Consider the following 15,110-nt stretch of genomic DNA (forward strand, 5'->3'; position numbering starts at 1 on the left):
TTTCCCCAGAAAAAAAATCTCTTTTATCTTGGCGAGCTGCAGGCTTCTGCTGCCTTTATCTGCTGTTAGTTCTGCTTCCTGAGCTATGGCTACAACAGAAAAAAGGAATTCAGAACATGCCAAAAAAATAGTGTACAAATACCAGTCCAGTGCAGAGACCTGAACCACAGCCTGGTCTTTCACCATGCAGACAGGGGTTGCTAAGGCAAAGTCTCACAGGTGGATGTGACCCCTGGGAGGGCGCAATGGAGGGCTGCATCCTTGGCACTGTAGGGTCCCCACATGTCCAGGCTAGGCCTCTTTGAAGCTTCATGTTTTGTTTTCTCTGCAAATAGACTAGAAATGACCTAACATGCTCCTGCTCCTTTGAGCTTAAGCAGCTTTTCAGTTTCTGCCATGTCAGGAAAAAGAAAAATAAAAAGAAAACAGAGCACAGCTTGGATTTCTAGGCTGCTGAACACACTTGGAGCTGTTTAGCCAGGGACAGGCCATGGTGGGCTACCACCCTGGAGCACATCCAAGCTGTGACATTGCCAAGTGCCTGAGATCTGTAGAAATGGTTGAAAAATACATTTTAATGTGGTGTCTCCCATGGGCTCATCACAAGCTGCTTTTCTTCTCAGTGAAAGCTGGCAATGGAAAGGGACTTCATTTTTCCTGAGGGCAAGCAAGCCACAGAGGGTCAGGTCTTTACCCTTGCTCGGGCAGATCCCACCCTGCCTGCCCACCCTCTGTGCCGCTTGCTGTTATCCCTGTGGCCAGGTTAGGCAGCGGTAGAAGAGCCAGAGTTCATCGTGTTCACAAGTGGGGAAAGTGATGAATGTTTTGTTTTGCTTAAACACCATGAGCAGACTTCTGTGTGTGTGCTGCCAGTTCAGACTCACACCAAGCAACCAAGAAGTGCCTTACCTGTAGTGTGTTTGTACACCTCAAAGGAATGATTAGTCCCACAAGAGATGCTTTCCTTTAAATGAAGCATTATTCATCTCAACTAACACATCTTTGTTCATGTGTGCTCTCTCAGATAAAAGTGACAAATTTAGACCATGTCATTGGTGCTTAGGTGAGTTTCCTTGGGCAGCTGGGTCTGTGGCTACACAATTTCCCCCCAGGATCTTAATGTGCCTGTTTCCCTGATGGGTAAAGACAGATTCTGCCTTCAGGAATTATTTTCTATCAATAATTATTTTTGAGATAAAAAAAAACATTCTCCAAAGGCATCTAGGTTGATTTTTTGGGGGGTGGGGGATACCAAGCTTGGCTTTTTCAGTATGGAAAGTCACTGGCCCAAAGGTGCAGGTTTTGCTCTTCATCCTCTTCATTCCTGTGATCATTTTGCCCCTGAATGCCACAGGACATGCTTGTGTCTGCTCTGCCTGCATGGTGGTCACTGCACTGGGGCCAAAAAGAGGGAGCTCAAGCTAAATGCTGAACTTTCAGAATCTGTGGGATACTTTGCACAAACCACAGAGAACAATTTTGACCAAACCAGTTTACTGCTTCTTTTGTCTTTAATTTTTATGTATTTTTTTTTAATTGGCAATGATTATTTTTGTTTCCTAAGCCAGCTCTACTTTCCTCAATGTGAAATACAGACAGATGTGCACCCTAGGTGCATACTTTCTGGGAATGATGAAATGAGGTTTGGGTGTTGATAGCAGTGTTTGAGTGAGCTGCTGGTCAGAGAAGTGAATGCTATTTACTATTTATGTTGAGTGTGTCTTAAAAAAATGGGAAAGGTCACTAGAAGGCTCATGAATAAAAGACTTTCTACAGCAAACTGGAGATTAAAGGCTGCAAGAATCTGACCTGGAGGTGAATGGCCCTGTGTGTGCACACTGTGAGCTAGGATATTTAGCCATTGTAATTTTAACTTGCCTTTTTCCCTGCAGGGGAAGGTATCCTTGCCTTCTTTGGAGCTGAAATAAAATCAGATCCATCCTCTGTCACAGTCACTCAGTCCCTCTGAAGTCGGTGGGCATCAACATTCCCCAGGCTTGCGGGGAACTGTGTGTATCAAGCATACATGCACAGAGCCATGGAGATGGGGCAGCACTGTAGAGGGAAGGGCAGATCTTGTTGTGGGATATTCAGATCTCTTCTGCCAGATAAACCCTGCCCCCTGAGGATCACCCCATCACTCACAAATTGGTCTGTTCTGAATGTTTTCTCTGTAGCTCTCCTGTAACCATTGTATTTTATGTATCTTGGGAGGCAATAATTGTTTTCATATACTGTGATGGCCATCAAAATGAGCAAAGTATCCTACCATGTGAATCGTGACCTGAAGATGGGGTTGAGAGGTGTCTGAAGGTTAGAGAAGGAAGAAGAGAACACATAACTGGTGGAAATGCTTAAGGATGTGTCATATTTTTATTTTTGTAAGTCTGATTCTCTAAGTGCTTGTAAAGTACTTTACTGTTGTATATGTGGTGATGCAGTAGTTCACAATATCCTTTTATTTTTGTATATTCCCCCTCCACAATAATCCCTTTCTCTTCAACTCATAGAGAGTAATTTAAAAAGACAAAATTTATATATCATAATAAAATGCTCAAACTGGCATACTGATGCTTCTGGAGTTTCCTTCCTCATCCTTATCCATTTACTTGGTGCCTAATGCCCCTTTCCCATCCAGAAGGAATGTTTTTGCTGTCTCCTTCCCTCACCTGTGGGTTTCAGCCAAGCTCCCCTTGTTCAGGAGGCTTGGGCCCAGACACTCAGTGATGCAATGGGTAAGACCTGCTCCACCATGTACGTTCAGGGCAAGTTGAAAGAGCAGAGGACACAAAACTTGCACATCCTGCAGAGGCAGTTTCACCTATCCAGGTTTCACTCTATGGCAGTTTTACCATTTCTTCACTGTAAATTCTACTCTTCCTGCTCCATTTTTTCTACCCAGCTATGAGGCCCTAGTGTTCAATCTAGATAATTCCTCTCCCAGTTTCTTCATGGCCTTCAAGGGCAGGAAGAATAGACACATCCACAGACAAGATCAGGACCCCTGCGACGGTCTGACCTCCAAATCACAAAAGGAGAAGGTTGCATCAGGGTTAAAGCCCTGCCTAGCCATGAGGTGCCTTTTAAAACCATAGCTGTAAATGCCTCAGACTCGCCAGCCAGCTATTAGCACAGCGCTCAGTTGTCTTCCAAGACCTAAGATGTCTGCAGGGAGAATTTGACACTAATCCTCATGGAAAAATCAGATTGGATTTATAGGGATGAAGTCAATAAGCTTGCATAGAAGCAGCTGTTTAAGGAATGGAAAGGAGAAGGAAAACCATGTTACACAAGAGGCTTGCTTCAGGTGCATGGGAAGTGCCCATGTCTTCATCCCAAGATCTTGGACGCTAATTACAGCTGAATTGCTCCTAGGATGAAGGATGGGAGAGTCGTGAATGCTCAAGCACCTGAGGAAACACAACAGTGTGGTGAAGGCAGGGGCTATACAGACTGGGCAAGTCCAATGGTTGAAGCTGAAATGCCAGATGAAGGACATGAGCATCCACTCCTGTTACTAAATAAAACCATAAACCATGAATGCTGTCCAATGAAGATTCCTGAGGTGGCAGCTAAATCCTCAGCAGCAAAAGCAGTATTAGGTGCAGGATATGTGTTTTGGCAGGGGTCCTCAGATGAGCTAACCCCTAAGCTAGTGGTTTTTACTGTGCCATTTGGATGTTGTAAATTTAAGCAGATGATGCTTGGTATTAGTTTTGCTCCTGGGATATTTCAGAGAGTAATTGCACATCTTTCTGAAGGATTACAAGGTGTTGAAGTTATAATGGATGGACTTTGAATTTAGACTAGACGCCTTTATGAACAGAGGGAAAGGTTTAGGCTGGTTTCACAGACAGCAGGAATGCTGAGTGTAAAATGCCAAAAGCCTAACCTGAAATAAGTTGCTGATAATGGGCAGCTACAAATTAAATAACAATAAAACCCCACATGCTGGGATCTCCACTCCACAAAGCAGAGCTGTAAGGGAACAGCAGATGCTTTCATGAAATTTCATTCCACAGCTATGTGCAGTCAACAAATAACAGAGAAATTTGCCAGAGAAAGAATTTACCTGATACTGGAGCAGTAAAAGCTTCCTCCCGCCGCCAAGCCATCACCTTGGAACTACCGCATGCAAGACCTTGGACTTGTTGGTCCCTGCTCCTTATGCTCAGCAGATGTCACAGCCTGGAGCTGCAGAAGTGTCTTCAGAAGATCTAGGTGATGCCAAGCAGCAGGGAAGTTGTATTATCCTCAAAGGTTTCATGAATCTTTGTCCCTGTAAGTGAACCACCAGCAGTATGTCAGGACTGATGCACAACACAGCCACCTACATGGACTGCAACTCCTGGCTCAGGATGCTGAACTGTCACTTAGGCCATCTCTATGGGAGCAGATGTGGGATGGGAGTCTGTCACAGCAGATATACCTTGAGGTCCCTTTGTCCCCAGAGCAGCTGACCCCGTGGCTCCACAGTTACCTCCCCCAGCACCCATCCCAGAATGACTGAACCCACCCGATCTGCTTTAGACACAGCACTGTGACCTCCTCATGCCCTGTGATGCAGGTTCAGTGCCTCAGGGGGCACCTTAACTTCAGCAGCTGAGACCCCAGGGTGGTGGCATGGGACTCTGGTTGTTCAGTCTGGTGGTAGGATGGTGGCTGCCCTGGCTGGCACTTCCAGCTGCTCTCTGCCATGGTAAGAAGAGTATCTAGTGCTGATTTCCAGCCCATTGCTCAGGGAGTGTTTCCCAGTGCAGATGCAGCCTCTGTGGCTTAGAAGGAATGTGGCTTGGCCACGTGGGTTTGCTGCCACATGAACCACCCCCAGCTCTCCTGCCTGTCTCTAAATCCCCATGTCTGATTACACAGGAGAGGAGCAGAGACCTCCCCAGGGCTGCACACTTCTCCCATGGCTCTGAGACCCCTTCCCCTGGCAATGTGCCCAGCAGAATGGGGAATTACTGCAAGGGTGGCTCGTTTGCAAGTAGGACAGAGGGGCTTGGAATTGCTTTTTTGGGGGGCATAAGGAGGGAGTTTTATGAGCTCTATTTTCTGCTTCTAATAATGATATTGGATCTAAACAGCTCCATGCCTCAGAGTCCAGGACAGACAGGGAGTTCACATCTCCGAGGATGAGAACACTCGTCCTGCCAAGCCTTTGATTCTCATCGTATCCTTCCTACCCTGCAAACAGGCGGACAGCACATTTCTAGCACAAAAATATCCTCCTCTCCAGCTAACCACCTCCAGATTCCCTTCCTGAGCCTGCTCTGAGCCCAGCAATCAGACATTTCTATATAAACATTCAGATCATCTCCCTGGGACTCTTCCTGTCTCACAAACAAATCCTGAGACCAGCGGATATTTGCAGCTCCTTGAAATACAAATGGGATCAAGGTTTCTTCCAAGCTGCTTGATGCAGTTGGGGCTCTCCATGCACCTCCCCCGAGCACCCAGCTTGCACCTCAGCCCTGCAGCCTCCCATCATGGGCCACTGAGACATCCATCACCTGCTGCACTGGAAAGCAAACTGCTACAAACACCCTGTAGCTGTGGGTGTCAATGCCAAAGGGCTACACAGACCCTAAAACCTGTGTTGGTGTTGGGATGTGCTGTGGGGGGACACACTTGCAGGGGGAGGGTGAAAAAAACCTACCAAGTGCAAAGCAGTGGAGGAATGAGCAACCCACAGAGAGGAGTGCAAACTGCATTCTCTTTGATGAAGGGTTGCAGAAACACTACCTTCCCCTGGGGCTCCACAGTGAAATAACCTGATTATTCATGAACCAGCTAGAACCATCAATCCCTCATTTATCATTCTCAACATAAATAACAAGGGCAACAGAGGAACATGCCAGCAATAAACTAGTTATAGATGTAGTGTTGAAATCTGCCCATTTCCTTTAAACATGCCCCACTTACTGATAACAAACTGTGATGCCACTGATTCCTGCTCTGGGTCCTCAAGTGCTGGGTTGCAAAGGACACCAGCCAGCACCCTGCCTCATGCCAGTGAAACTCCGTATGGTGCTTGTGTGGGAGGCCAGCTAGGAATATGCAGTAGAAAAACTGTGTTAGTCTTGCTGACAAATGCCTCTTCCTCTCACAGATGGGTTGTTACTGCGCTCCTGAGAGCAGGGTTTTAGCGCGTGCCCTTCCAGGACATTGATTTTAGCTCTGAAGAGCTCAGCTCGCCTGCCTGCTGCAGGGGATGGGCACGGGCAGCCCCAGTGCTGGTGGCTGGGGTCATGATGCACATCACATCGTGGACCTACTGACCTGTTGTGGCCAAGCTGGATGGCCTTGGAGCTTCAGGGATGGGGGTGACCCAGTGAGATGGGCGAAGCTTCTAGTAAGGCCTTATGCTGTGGCAGCATCTCAAGCCTTTTAGGGCATCCTTGGCTGGTTGAGCATGGGCTTTGCCCTGGAATACAGATTGAACCAGAGGACACAGTATCCAAAGCCATGCAGAACCTTAACTAGCATCCACAGAGGGAGCTGAGTATCCTTGCAGTTTTATCCCGAGCCTGTTATCAAAGTGGAGCAGGGAACAGCAGAGCAGCACTTGGGGCTCAGGACACTTAGCTAAGCACAGCACTGCTCTGCCTCCAGGTCTACCCTTGAACTTTGCAGCTTGGGTCCTTTCTGAGTCCCCCTGGACTTGTAAAGGTTTCTGCAGCACTACCCTCTGTGCGAGCCCAGCCATAGCTGAAGCACACTGTTAATGAGCCACATGTTTCAAAGGCCTCCAGGCTTGGCACTGGATCATGGGGACCCACTGGAGCCCTGCTCCATTAGCTGGCCATGCTACGCTGTGCTGCAGCCCAGCAGAACCAGCTGCAAAGCGCCCAGCTCAGCACTTTATGGAAAAGCTTTTTTGTGGAGAAGAGGCTGATTTGGGGAAGGCCCTGCCACCCTCCCCACAGCCCCTCCCCTGCTGCTCACCCCTCCAAAGGTCTCTCCTCTATGAGGGAGGAATAAAAAGGGTCGTATATATTTCTAAACACTGCCTAATAGTGAAAAAGAACATCTGGAGAGCAGCCTTGCCCTGCACACAGAGTCCTTCGTCTCCACATCTTGATACAAAACCCAACAGGAAACTGGTCCAGAAGGGACCCATCAGCTCAGCAGTGGGACTGACTCTCTCCATGGGTACTATCAGCTCGGGGACAGCAGCCACCAGTCAGAGACAGCAGGAACCCAAGAGCCCTGTGGCTGGCTAAAGCCATACTCACTGTTAGAGGATTTCTGGAGAGTGCTGGAAAGAGGGGTGCTTGCCAGCAGGACAATCCTGTGCCTGTGCCTCCCATGCTGGCCCATCTGTACTGGGTCCCCTAGAAACAGGGGCACAGGAGGAACCCTGTTTCCTTCAAGCCTGTGTCCAAAGAGGCTCTTCCAGCCAACATTAACACACTTTGCTTTACTTCCCAGCATGGCCTGGGGCAGAAAGCCACATCTGGACCTAATAAAAGGGCTGCCCTCCCCCACAAGGAGACCCAAGAGCAACCTCTGCTATTTGGTTTCCAACCTCTGCTATTTGGTTACTCCTTCACCAGTGGGTGGAGGAGGCAGCTCCAGATCAGGGGTTGCTGCTGGTCTGAAGGGGAGCAGGATGCTAGCTCAGCCCACAGGGACTGGCAGCTAAAACTGGGTCCAGTGGGTTGTAGTTAGGTGAGTTTCACTGCTGAGGAGGCAGCAATACCTGAACTGGTTGTGACTTCTCGTTGGGGTCTAGAGCTAAGGTATAATGATTTGTTCTTCCCTTGAACACAATGCTGCTCGTTTTCAGTTCCAAAAATGTGAAAGCTGGAGGTGGCTCTAAGCCAAGGCCCAGGATTAACATCCCCATGGGGAAAAGCTCTGCTTCAGTCCAACTGGAATGCAGATCCAGACCTGGCACCCATCTTCAGGCACGCACCAACCAGGCTTCTTGCATCTGACCTCTGGCAGCAGCTTTGCTTTCTGGCATGGGCTCAGGATGAAACAGCAGCAGCAAATACTCCTGGATCCTGGGCAGCGATGGATCTGGATTGCATAGCTACAGTCTGGCCTTTTGCAAACAAACACCCAAGTCAGCAAGGTCCAAACCTCTTCAGAGTCCATGTCTCACCGGAGCTAATGCAGGGCCCACCGCAGCGCACCCACTGACAGCTGCTCTGAGCAGAGTGGGAGGAACGTGTCGAATGAGGATGTAGTGTCTTCGAGAGCAACTTTCTGGATGCTGCTGCTTTTTCGCTCTTCATGAAACCTTCTCTTTGTCCCATGCCACCAGAGGCAGGAGAGGAGCCCTCAGCAGCCCAGAGATGCCCATGTCTTGCAGGCAGCATTTTCTGCAGTGTACAGGGCAGTTGATTTTTGGCTGGCTTGACTGGGGGTGCATGCCTGTGGGTGAGACCTCAGACCAAACCCTCCAGGGCTTTTGCTTCCTCCATGGGTTTCCTCAGCCTCTGCTTGGGAGCACTAGGTGCTGCCGTGGCCATTAATAGTGACAACTCAAAATACACTATCCAGACCTGGCAGCCAGTGCCATTGGTGTTTCCCATCCCCTGGCATCTCCTCTGCACATACTGCAGTGGAGCTTTCTCTGAGCTGAGCATGCCTCTGGTCATCAAAGAGATTGCAAATGACTAATAAATATGAAAAGAAGTCAGAGGGGCAGCAAAAATTTCTGGATCGAGATCAGTCTTCACTGACAACTGCTGCTTTTTCTAAGGGCAAGTACCCTGCAGAGTTTAAAACAGCGCCTGACTTCAAAGCAGAGAGCTCTCCAGATGGAGCCTACCAGCACGGGAACACCCTGGCTCCGGCAGGTTACACACAGTTATGGAGGGAGACTTTCAAGCTATTTCCAGAGCAGGGAACCGTGCTGGCCTCTTCACAAACACAGACTTCAAACCATGTGTGACCACTGCTCTCTCCGCCATGTAGGTGGTAAGGCTGATCTCCGGGCTAGTCCCTCGAGCCTGGTGGGCAGTTATTTCTGCCTGCTCTCCTTTTACAAGGGTCAGCAAGAGGAAAGCCTCACCTGCTTGTTACACCAGGGTAGCTGTAATTAATGTGGTCCTTCTTCAGGTGGCATCCAGGCACCCTCCTGCACCTCTCATCCCAGCACTACTGGTGTGCTGGCAGGACTGAGCCTGCATTGGACTAGATGATCTTTGAAGGTCCTTTCCAACACAAATCTCGCTATGATTCTATGAGGTTAGCAAGGCCAGGAGGGAAGGGCCTGGCAAAGGCTGACTGGTACTGGAGCACTGCTCTGAAAAGCAAGATCCAGACAGCAGCATGTTTGCAGCACAAGGATTTTGCCTTTCGGCCTAGTGTCTGCAGATTTTCAGTCCTGGGCACACAGGCAGATGTCCTCCCTGCTGTGCATTTCACAGTGGTGGTTTCAGACACCCTGGTGCCACCTCAGGAAGGGACCTGCAGCCCTGCAGGGTCCAGCAACATCCCACACGCTGGGTATGTTGAGGCTTTCCCTGCTCCAAGCCCTTCTGCATCTCCATTAGAATCATACAATCATTAAGGCTGGAAAAGACCCTTGAAATCAAATCATCTGCCAACCCAACACCACCATGCCCACTAACCCATGTCCAGCAGTGCCACATCTACATGTGTTTCAAACCCCTCCAAGGATGATGACTCCACCACTTCCCTGGGCAGCCTGTTCCAATACCTGAGCACTCTTCCAGTAAAGAAATTTTTCCTACTATCCAACCTAAACCTCCCTTGGCACAGCTTGTGGCCACTTCCTCTCATCCTAAAGAGGCCATTCCTCCTCACAATGGCTAAGACAACGGCAGCTCCAAGCTGGAGAACAGTGCATATAGGGAATTTATTTCAGGAGCATTTCTTCAAAGCTGTTTTTAAGGGCTAGTTTGTTTGTGCACCAGCTCCTCTGACTGCACTTGCACTTCTCTAAAGCAAACACAGATCTCAGCTCACTCAGACACAACTGCTCCAGCCTCCTGTCGGTGGCAAGTGATTTATAACCATTGTGCTGCCTGGAGCCCTGACAAATACTCATTTTGGTAATTACAGGAGGCCAAAATTGAGAGGCTAAATAAACCTGACAATTAATTCAGCTGTTACCCACATGCAAGCACAAAGTGACACTTGCTCCCAAGTTTCTTACAAACCCAACTCTTCCCAGACTGCCAAACAAGCCAGGTAGAGCTCAGCCAGCCAAAACATCCCTGCTCCTGCCCAACGCCCTTCAGTGTCCCAGCACTGATAAGAGTCAGGCAGCCCATCAAAAGCTGCTCTATTTTCCTTCCAAGTTACTGGCCAGCCTAGAACGTCTCATGTCCTGCCAAGATCAGCTCTTTAGCCCTCTGCACCATTATCAGAGAGCATATATAATTTCATGGCAAATCACAGGAACTGATGAATGACTGTTTGGATTGCAATTGTCAGGGGAGTACAAAACGCTTCCTCCTGCAAGGAGCCCAGGGGCAGTTACCAGCTTGCCTGGCCAAAGGCACGTCTGACCCACTCAGCTGCAGAGCCCTTGTTGTGGTGTGTAGGGACCACGAGGCTGGGTGCCACCACTGCATGGATTTTATGTTCTGGTGTGTTTTGTACACTTTTGCTTTGTTGTTTTGGTACCACAGCTCCATCTCCCTGCCCTCCCCATCACCCATAGGGCACATGCAGCTTGCTGTGAGGATGCTGCAGCCTAGTGCTGGCTCGTGCAGCAAGGTCCACCTCAGCCTCATGCCCTTTCCTCCTTGTTCTTATAACTCAGCCTGGCCTAGCCAAAGTATCTTCCTCTTGCTTTAATTGTTTCTAAAAGAGTAAAAAAGTAATTCCCCATAATCCTCACTCAACACCAGTTCATCACCAAGACAAGGTCACAATGCACCTTCTCAAGGCCTTTGTCCAGGGCAAAGGCATCAGGAACCATCTTTTATCTTCCCTTTCCCCTTCAATGTCCCCCTGTCTGCCACCCAGTCAAAACATAGGTGAATCTGCACGATGCTTCTTTTATTGCTGGTTTTTAAAGCCATTTGCTTTTGTCACCTTTCACTTTCATCTCTTTATGTAAGAGCTCTTAGAGGTGGACCTAAAATTTTCCATCATTAAATTATAAGTGTCGGCCTTGAATTCAGAGTTTTCTCACCTTCTGCTTCTTCAGCATCAGTGTGAATTACTGACCAGGGTTACTGCTGTCAGCCCTCATCAGCATTTAAACCCCGACATGAGAGGCTGAACAGCTTGGCTGCTGGTTGTGCTATTTATTAGCTGACTCTAATTGCCTTCAGAGCACCAAAAGCCTTTCCAGGGAGGATTTGAACAAAATCACTGCTCTCAGAGATCTTTAAAGAGCCAGCAAGTATCTACCTAGTGCCTCACCATAGGAGCTGGTCACTGGACAAGCTCACATGGAGACTGGAGGAGACAGGTTTGGTCTGTGTGGGTACATACCTGGAAGGATTTCACATGGCATCTGGGCAGCCCAGAGGACCTAGGGTGATCCTTCAGCAGCACAGAGACAGGAGCTTTCAGACATCCCCTGGTCAGACAAACTAGTCACACAGTACTGGGGAGCCTCACACCAGGACTTAGAGCGGCTTGGATTGGGATGACCACCTGAAATGATGAGCTAGCAGAAGGTAGAGGTGTGCCCTGGCAGAAATGCTCAAGGGTGCCCTCAGGAAAAGATCTTTTGTAGGAAATCCATTTCTGAGCCCCAGGAAGAGCAGCAGAAGGCCCCCCTGGTGCAAACTCAACTAATAGCCTTCAATGGATTAAATTCTATCCAATCTGTCCTCACACTCCCTTCTGCTCACCACCCCCCTGCTCAGCACTTGCCACCCAGCTCAGCTCACCACCCCCCTGCTCAGCTCCTGACCCCTGTGGCACCAGACCCTCAGGTGCAGACATGGGAGGCGACTTAGAGACTTACAGCTTCAGGCCTCATTGAAGTCAGCCACAACTCATGGGACAGATGTCACAGGTAAAGCAATTTAGTCCTGCAAAGAGATGCCAAGGCTTCTGTTTTGGTTCTTAATTAGGTAGTGGCTAATTAGCCTCCCTAATACCTTCCTAAAAAGCTTGTGAGGGATTATCCAGTGCCAGGATATCTTTTCAAATTAAGTTCATTTTTTTACTTCAATCACAGTTGAACAGTGTTTTCTCTGGCTGCTGGTCAAAAAGCAACAAAGCCAAGGTGTGCTCCAGCGTCACTCCTGTCAATGTTGGCAGAGATGCAGGTATCTCTTGTATTTAACCATAGGGTGCACGGTCCCACAGCTGTCCTTGGGTGCCACTAGCATCCCTTGGTGACCACAGTCACCCCAACCATCGTGTGCAGCAGTTCTTGGCCATCAGTTGGTCAAAAAGCAGTGCAGGGGTGCAAGCCCTTCCTGCAGATGGAGAAGCTGAAGTAAGAAGGGAGGCTGTGACTTGGCCAGAGCATGAACCCCTTGGTGTGGCATCTTGCCACACCTGAGCCAGCAAGCTCATCACCGGCCAAGGTCCTCCCATCAGCCCTGTCCACATCACCAGTGGTGCCACAGGAAGGTCACGGCACACCCATGAGCACACAGACCCCACCACACAGACTAACCAGGCGGTGGTGCCGGGGACCACATTGGTCAGCCCTGATGCGAGGAAGCCACACGCCTTGGGGCACTGCTGCCACCGATCCTTTCACCCATCTCTTAGCCCATTTTGCCACAGACACCCCCAACCTGCCCTGCGCCTCCCTCACCATCCCACTCCCGGTGTGGCTGCCCCATGAGCCGCTGGCCCTGCCTGGGCTCACACACACAAACAGGCAGAAGCACTGCATTTTGCTGCCAAATAAGCTTGGTTTGGGTTTGGGTTGGTTTGTTTGCCTTTTTTGTTTATTATTTAACCAGTAAGGCAGTGTTGGGACACTGCTACCCACACTGCTTGCTGGTGGGCACGCCGAGCAAAGTAACAGCGAACAAACCCCTTCAACTTGAGCAGAAGACCCCCCCCCCCCCCCCAACTAGAGCAAGCTGTGGAAATATTTACACCTGGTGGTTTCTCTGTACAGCCCCCCACTATCACACAGCTCACTGCAAACCAGCTATGCACAGGTTGGTGTACAAAAGATAATTCCCCCTTGGTACAGTTCAAGCCATAAATTGTCCCATAATTTGCCTCTTTGTACAAGTTACAAAAGTGGTGAACAGCAACTTTAAACTTGGGGTGGGTTTTCCAATAGTTTCACACGACTTTCTCCTGGTCACACAACCACAGCACAAGGAGGTGCCAAGGACTCTGCCATGAGGTTTTGGAGTGCTCAGGGATGCTTTTGTCCCACCAGGGCCAGAGCAGCACAGAACATGGGAAGCATCATGACCTGCAGGAGCAGCAGCTCCCCTTTCTCAAAAACATGCTCCCCTCAGCCTAGGTGTGAGAAGGGAAATGGGGGGCAGGGAAGCATCATCCCACAGCAGCCCCCATGGACATCTCCACTGAGCAGCTGAGGGTTTCCTGCTGCCACCTCATTGATTTGACCCAAATTAACTAGTCTGCAGCAGGACAATGCCCCCTGTTCTGGCAAGGGTGCTGCAAAGCTTCCCAACACGAGTTACTGCTGCCCTGTGTGTCCCCGCTACGCCTTGCCCGATCCCACTGCTGTGGTGACTCACTGGGTGACAGGAAGGTCTGTGCAGCAATGTGGTGTGCATGGGGAGACCAAGGATGGAGATGCAGCAAGACAGAAAGCACCAAACCCAAGCTGTGCCATGGCAAGCCACAGGACTGAGCTCTCTGCCAGGAGTTCCCAAAGTGCAGGATCCTGCTGGAGCAAACCACACATGTGCCCCTGCCATGGCCAGGCTCAGCCTCCTGAGCTGCTCCCCTCTCAGGGCAGGCTATCCTGGTATGATTGGGACATGTGGCACAGCTGGGGCCCAAGTTCTTGCACAGAGCCAGGGACATCAGTGACATGTCCTGCTCCCCACTCCAGAGAGATCTCAAAGGATCCCCCTGAGCAAGGGAGTGAGGCTGCTGGAGGGGACATCCCCATGTCCTCACAGCACTATCCCCTTCTGCAAACCATCCATCTACCAGCACTGTAACACAAAGCCCAAAAAAAAGACTAGAACAACCTCACAAACATCTGAAAACTCTTTTGCCACCCTTGCAGCACAGCTCCAGGCAGTAACCATGCTTTGGGGCTCCTGGATAGCTCCACCAGCTCTGACATCACACCCTGAGCACATGAAAGGCCTGGTGGAAATGACAGGAAAAGAGAAATGCTTTTATGGGGTTAGCACCCTGCAGCCCATGGCTTCAGGTACTGGCTATGGTGTGGGTGCTGCTGTGTGGCGTTAATGGGGAGGGCAACCCAACCCTGCTCTGGCCAGAGCGATGAGAAGGTGGCTGTGCAGTTCCCAGATGGGGACCATGGCCCTTCCCCATGTCCTGACACGTGGCTGCACCCAGCCCGTGGGATCAGCACGGAATGCCCGCACGGTGAGGAACCCCAATGCTGCCCCAGTGCCTCTATCCCCAGCATGCTGTGAGTGCCACCGGTGAGAGTAAGCCACAGCGAAAGCCAAGGCCTGGTGCAGCCCCCACAAGCAGCAGCTCAGCTCAGGTGCTTCTCTCTCCCCTCTCCTCATGTCTCAGCCCACAACAAGGACCCTGCATGGTGAGAGCAGCTGGTGCAGGATCTGTGACATTGCTCAGCAGGGCTGCAACCACCACAGCCACCTTCCACCAGCACCTTCCTGGACGTCCGGAGACACCAAAGCAGCACACAGTATTGCTACTGTGCCAAGTGGGAACTTTATTCTTTGTTGTGGGTCATTTTTTTGACTCTTTTGTTCCAAATAGCTTAAGGAGGCAGCTTTGAAGATGGGGCAGACCTGGATTTCTTTCTTTTTTTTTTTCCCAGCAAAATCTGCAACACTTTAACAGTGTTCTGCCCAGAGAGCAGCTCTGGTGCTTTTTACATCTCAGAGCCACGGAGACACCAGCAGCAGTAACCTGGGAATGGAAAGACTTCCACAGTGCTTGTGCATTGTCTCAGAGGTTGTTGGTTTTGTTGTTTTGTTTTGTTTTTTTTTTTTCCTTTTCTTCTTAATAATAATTAAAAAAAAAAAAAAAAAGAAGCACAAAAG

Source organism: Dryobates pubescens, chromosome 25, assembly GCF_014839835.1.
Source record: "Dryobates pubescens isolate bDryPub1 chromosome 25, bDryPub1.pri, whole genome shotgun sequence".
Lineage (NCBI taxonomy): Eukaryota > Metazoa > Chordata > Aves > Piciformes > Picidae > Dryobates > Dryobates pubescens.